This window comes from Lactuca sativa, chromosome 9 (genome assembly GCF_002870075.4).
Source record: "Lactuca sativa cultivar Salinas chromosome 9, Lsat_Salinas_v11, whole genome shotgun sequence".
NCBI classification, from domain to species: domain Eukaryota; kingdom Viridiplantae; phylum Streptophyta; class Magnoliopsida; order Asterales; family Asteraceae; genus Lactuca; species Lactuca sativa.
In genome coordinates, this window is record NC_056631.2 from 223,440,680 (window position 1) to 223,447,970 (window position 7,291).

Consider the following 7,291-nt stretch of genomic DNA (forward strand, 5'->3'; position numbering starts at 1 on the left):
TCTCCTTCTAAAAATCCCGATAATACACCGCAACCACATGTCATGGCCATAACCACAGAAGAAGAGACTATTTCTGTGTTCTTGGAGGCATTAGAATAAGAAACAAAGAAACCAGAATCACAACCAAAGCAGATTAAAATCGAAGAATAGAATGTTGCTAAAAAACCGAACTTACAATGTGAGGATTTAACCCTCACGATGTGGGCTCGGTCTGAGAAGAAATAAAATTCTTGTGCTCAAGCTTTTCAACCTCCTTTACCATTTCCTTCTCAAGCTAGTGTGCAACCTTTGGAACAAGATCATAAAATGTTTATGCAACAAGTTAAGGATATTCCGATGAATACTCCATTTATTGAATCCTTAGCCAAAGTTCCTGAATATGCAAAAGTTCTTCAAGATTTAGTTGACACTCGCCAACAACTAGAGAAACCTCCAAGGTATTTCTTAGAGCAAATTTCTATGGTTATTATGGAGGGAATAGAAAGGAAATGGGAGATCCCAGACGCCTTACACTTCCATGTGAATTTGGAAATAAGACTAAGAGATTCTCCTTAGCCGAAAGCCAAAGAAGGAATGGTTGTCGTATGAGGAGTACAAGAAAGAAAAAGAAGAAAAATATGGGCAAACCGGCTGAGACTTTTACTAAAAGAAACAACCACAACCTGAGAAAAAATTGGACTTAGAGTCAATGCTTCATAGGTTCATGGAAGCTTCTGAAAAATGTCAAGACGTTGCTGATGCCACCATGAGAAATCATCAAGCGCCCATTAAAAATATTGAGGCTCAACTCAGACAATTAACTACATCAGTTAAAAAACGGCTTCCTCCTAAAAATCCCGATAATTAACCGCAACCACATGTCATGGCCACAACCACTGAAGAAGACACTATTTCTGAGTTCTTGGAGGCATTAGAAGAAGAAAGAAGGCAACCAGAATCAGAGCCAATGCGGATGAAAATCGAAGAATTTTTTTTTGATAAAACTCCGAACTTACAATGTGAGGATTTATCCCTCAAGACGCGGGCTCGGTCTGAGAAGAAAAAATTTTCTTTTGCTCAAGCTTTTCAACCTCCTTTACCATTTGCTTCTCGAGCTAGAGTGCATCCTTTGGAAAAAGATCATAAAAATTTTATGCAACAAGTTAAGGATATTCCGATGACTACTCCAATTATTGAATCCTTAGCCAAAGTACCTGAATATGAAAAATTTCTTCAAGATTTACTCGACACCCACCAACAACTAGAGAAAACCTCCAAGGTATTTCTTAGAGCAAATTTCTGTGGTTATGATGGAGGTAATACAAAGGAAAATGGGAGATCCCGGACACCTTACACTTCCATGTGAATTTGGAAATAACACTAAGACATTTTCCTTAGCCAAAAGCCACAGAAGGAATGGTTGTTGTATGAGGAGTACAAGAAACTAAAAGAAGAAAAATATAGGCAAACCGGCTGAGACTTTTACTAAAAGAAACAACCACAACCTGAGAAAAAATTGGACTTAGAGTCAATGCTTCATAGGTTCTTGGAAGCTTCTGAAAAATGTCAAGACGTTGTTGATGCCACCATGAGAAATCATCAAGCGCCCATTAAAAATATTAAGGCTCAACTCAGACAATTAACTACATCAGTTAAAAAACGGCTTCCTGCTAAAAATCCCGATAATTAACCGCAACCACATGTCATGGCCACAACCACTGAAGAAGACACTATTTCTGAGTTCTTGGAGGCATTAGAAGAAGAAACAAGGCAACCAGAATCAGAGCCAATGCGGATGAAAATCGAAGAATTTTATTTTGATAAAACACCGAACTTACAATGTGAGGATTTATCCCTCAAGACGCGGGCTCGGTCTGAGAAGAAAAAATTTTCTTTTGCTCAAGCTTTTCAACCTCCTTTACCATTTGCTTCTCGAGCTAGAGTGCATCCTTTGGAAAAAGATCATAAAAATTTTATGCAACAAGTTAAGGATATTCCGATGACTACTCCAATTATTGAATCCTTAGCCAAAGTACCTGAATATGAAAAATTTCTTCAAGATTTACTCGACACTCACCAACAACTAGAGAAAACCTCCAAGGTATTTCTTAGAGCAAATTTCTGTGGTTATGATGGAGGTAATACAAAGGAAAATGGGAGATCCCGGACACCTTACACTTCCATGTGAATTTGGAAATAACACTAAGACATTTTCCTTAGCCAAAAGCCACAGAAGGAATGGTTGTTGTATGAGGAGTACAAGAAACTAAAAGAAGAAAAGTATAGGCAAACCGGTTGGGACTTTTACTAAAGGAAACAACCACAACCTGAGAAAAGTTGGACTTATAGTCAATGCTTCATAGGTTCATTGAAGCTTCTGAAAAATGTCCCAATGTTGCTGATGCCACCATGAGAAATCATCAAGCGCCCCTTAAAAATATTGAGGCTCAACTCAGACAATTAAGTACATTAGTTAACAAACGATTACCTCCTAACAATCCCGATAATAAACCGCAACCACATGTCATGGCCATAACCACTGAAGAAGACACTATTTCTGAGTTCTTGGAGGCATTAGAATAAGAAACAAAGCAACCAGAATCACAGCCAAAGCAGATGAAAATCGAAGAAAAAAATGTTGCTAAAAACCGAACTTACAATGTAAGGATTTAACCCTCACGATGTGGGCTCGGTCTGAGAAGAAGTAAAATTCTTGTGCTCAAGCTTTTCAACCTCCTTTACCATTTCCTTCTCGAGCTAGAGTGCATTCTTTGGAAGAAGCTAAGGATATTCCGATGAATACTTCATTTATTGAATCCTTAGCCAAAGTTCCTGAATATGCAAAAGTACTTCAAGATTTACTCGACACTCGCCAACAACTAGAGAAAACCTCCAAGGTATTTCTTAGAGCAAGTTTCTATGGTTAGTATGGAGGGAATAGAAAGGAAATGGGAGATCCCAGACGCCTTACACTTCCATGTGAATTTGGAAATAACACTAAGACATTCTCCTTAGCCGAAAGCCAAAGAAGGAATGGTTGTCGTATGAGGAGTACTAGAAACAAAAAGAAGAAAAATATAGGCAAACCGGCTGAGACTTTTACCAAAAGAAACAACCACAACCTGAGAAAAAATTGGACTTAGAGTCAATGCTTCATAGGTTCATGGAAGCTTCTGAAAAATGTCAAGACGTTGCTGATGCCACCATGAGAAATCATCAAGCGCCCATTAAAAATATTGAGGCTCAACTCAGACAATTAACTACATCAGTTAACAAACGGTTTCCTCCTAAAAATCCCGATAATTAACCGCAACCACATGTCATGGCCATAACCACTGAATAAGACACTATTTCTAAGTTCTTGGAGGCATTAGAAAAAGAAACGAGGCAACCAGAATCAAAGCCAACGCGGATGAAAATCGAAGAAAAAAATGTTGATAAAACACCGAACTTACAATGCGAGGATTTAACCCTCACGATGCGGGCTCGGTCTGAGAAGAAAAAAATTTCTTGTGCTCAAGCTTTTCAACCTCCTTTACCATTTGCTTCTCGAGCTAGAGTGCATCCTTTGGAACAAGATCATAAAAAGTCTATGCAACAAGTTAAGGATATTCCGATGAATACTCAAATTATTGAATCCTTAGCCAAAGTACCTGAATATGAAAAATTTCTTGAAGATTTACTTGACACTCGCCAACAACTGGAGAAAACCTCCAAGGTATTTCTTAGAGCAAATTTTTGTGGTTATGATGGAGGGAATAAAATGGAAAATGGGAGATCACGGACGCCTTACACTTCCATGTGAATTTGGAAATAACACTAAGCCATTTTCCTTAGCCAAAAGCCACAGAAGGAATGCTTGTTGTATGAGGAGTACAAGAAACTAAAAGAAGAAAAGTATAGGCAAACCGGTTGGGACTTTTACCAAAAGAAACAATCACAACCTGAGAAAAAATTGGACTTATAGTCAATGCTTCATAGGTTCATAGAAGCTTCTGAAAAATGTCCCGATGTTGCTGATGCCACCATGAGAAATCATCAAGCGCCCATTAAAAATATTGAGGCTCAACTCAGACAATTAAGTACATTAGTTAACAAACGATTACCTCCTAAAAATCCCGATAATAAACCGCAACCACATGTCATGGCCATAACCACTGAAGAAGATACTATTTCTGAGCTCTTGGAGGCATTAGAATAAGAAACAAAGCAACCAGAATCACAGCCAAAGCAGATGAAAATCGAAGAAAAAAATGTTGCTAAAAAACCGTACTTACAATGTGAGGATTTAACCCTCACGATGTGGGCTCGGTCTAAGAAGAAATTAAATTCTTGTGCTCAAGCTTTTCAACCTCCTTTACCATTTCCTTCTCGAGCTAGAGTGCATCTTTCGGAAGAAGATCATAAAATGATTATGCAACAAGTTAAGGATATTCCGATGAATACTCCATTTATTGAATCCTTAGCCAAAGTTCCTGAATATGCAAAAGTTCTTCAAGATTTACTCGACACTCGCCAACAACTAGAGAAAACCTCCAAGGTATTTCTTAGAGCAAATTTCTATGGTTATTATGGAGGGAATAGAAAGGAAATGGGGCATCCCAGACACCTTACACTTCCATGTGAATTTGGAAATAACACTAAGACATTCTCCTTAGCCGAAAGCCAAAGAAGGAATGGTTGTCGTATGAGGAGTACAAGAAATAAAAAGAAGAAAATATAGGCAAACCGGATGAGACTTTTACCAAAAGAAACAACCACAACCTGAGAAAAAATTGGACTTAGAGTCAATGCTTCATAGGTTCATGGAAGCTTCTGAAAAATGTCAAGACGTTGCTGATGCCACCATGAGAAATCATCAAGCGCCCATTAAAAATATTGAGGCTCAACTCAGACAATTAACTACATCAGTTAACAAACGGTTTCCTCCTAAAAATCCCGATAATTAACCGCAACCACATGTCATGGCCATAACCACTGAATAAGACACTATTTCTAAGTTCTTGGAGGCATTAGAAAAAGAAACGAGGCAACCAGAATCAAAGCCAACGCGGATGAAAATCGAAGAAAAAAATGTTGATAAAACACCGAACTTACAATGCGAGGATTTAACCCTCACGATGCGGGCTCGGTCTGAGAAGAAAAAAATTTCTTGTGCTCAAGCTTTTCAACCTCCTTTACCATTTGCTTCTCGAGCTAGAGTGCATCCTTTGGAACAAGATCATAAAAAGTCTATGCAACAAGTTAAGGATATTCCGATGAATACTCAAATTATTGAATCCTTAGCCAAAGTACCTGAATATGAAAAATTTCTTGAAGATTTACTTGACACTCGCCAACAACTGGAGAAAACCTCCAAGGTATTTCTTAGAGCAAATTTTTGTGGTTATGATGGAGGGAATAAAATGGAAAATGGGAGATCACGGACGCCTTACACTTCCATGTGAATTTGGAAATAACACTAAGCCATTTTCCTTAGCCAAAAGCCACAGAAGGAATGCTTGTTGTATGAGGAGTACAAGAAACTAAAAGAAGAAAAGTATAGGCAAACCGGTTGGGACTTTTACCAAAAGAAACAATCACAACCTGAGAAAAAATTGGACTTATAGTCAATGCTTCATAGGTTCATGGAAGCTTCTGAAAAATGTCCCGATGTTGCTGATGCCACCATGAGAAATCATCAAGCGCCCATTAAAAATATTGAGGCTGAACTCAGACAATTAAGTACATTAGTTAACAAACGATTACCTCCTAAAAATCCCGATAATAAACCGCAACCACATGTCATGGCCATAACCACTGAAGAAGATACTATTTCTGAGCTCTTGGAGGCATTAGAATAAGAAACAAAGCAACCAGAATCACAGCCAAAGCAGATGAAAATCGAAGAAAAAAATGTTGCTAAAAAACCGAACTTACAATGTGAGGATTTAACCCTCACGATGTGGGCTCGGTCTAAGAAGAAATAAAATTCTTGTGCTCAAGCTTTTCAACCTCCTTTACCATTTCCTTCTCGAGCTAGAGTGCATCTTTCGGAAGAATATCATAAAATGATTATGCAACAAGTTAAGGATATTCCGATGAATACTCCATTTATTGAATCCTTAGCCAAAGTTCCTGAATATGCAAAAGTTCTTCAAGATTTACTCGACACTCGCCAACAACTAGAGAAAACCTCCAAGGTATTTCTTAGAGCAAATTTCTATGGTTATTATGGAGGGAATAGAAAGGAAATGGGGCATCCCAGACACCTTACACTTCCATGTGAATTTGGAAATAACACTAAGACATTCTCCTTAGCCGAAAGCCAAAGAAGGAATGGTTGGTGTATGAGGAGTACAAGAAATAAAAAGAAGAAAATATAGGCAAACCGGATGAGACTTTTACCAAAAGAAACAACCACAACCTGAGAAAAAATTGGACTTAGAGTCAATGCTTCATAGGTTCATGGAAGCTTCTGAAAAATGTCAAGACGTTGCTGATGCCACCATGAGAAATCATCAAGCGCCCATTAAAAATATTGAGGCTCAACTCAGACAATTAACTACATCAGTTAACAAACGGTTTCCTCCTAAAAATCCCGATAATTAACCGCAACCACATGTCATGGCCATAACCACTGAATAAGACACTATTTCTGAGTTCTTGGAGGCATTAGAAAAAGAAACGAGGCAACCAGAATCAAAGCCAACGCGGATGAAAATCGAAGAAAAAAATGTTGATAAAACATCGAACTTACAATGCGAGGATTTAACCCTCACGATGCGGGCTCGATCTGAGAAGAAAAAAATTTCTTGTGCTGAAGCTTTTCAACCTCCTTTACCATTTGCTTCTCGAGCTAGAGTGCATCCTTTGGAAAAAGATCATAAAAAGTTGATGCAACAAGTTAAGGATATTCCGATGAATACTCCAATTATTGAATCCTTAGCCAAAGTACCTGAATATGCAAAATTTCTTCAAGATTTACTCTACACTCGCCAACAACTAGAGAAAACCTCCAAGGTATTTCTTAGAGAAAATTTCTATGGTTATGATGGAGGGAATACAAAGGAAAATGGGAGATCCCGGACGCCTTACACTTCTATGTGAATTTGGATATATTTCATGATACCTTCCACGTGTCGCAGTTGAGGAAGTGTATAGCTGACGAGTCGGCAGTGGTACCGCTGGAGGATATTCAGGTGGATTCGAGCTTGAAGTACGTGGAGAGGCCCGTTGCGATTATAGATCGATAGACCAAGGTTCTGAGGAAAAAGCAAGTGCCCCTGGTGCAGGTCCAATGGCAACATCGGAGAGGGTTCGAGCTGACCTG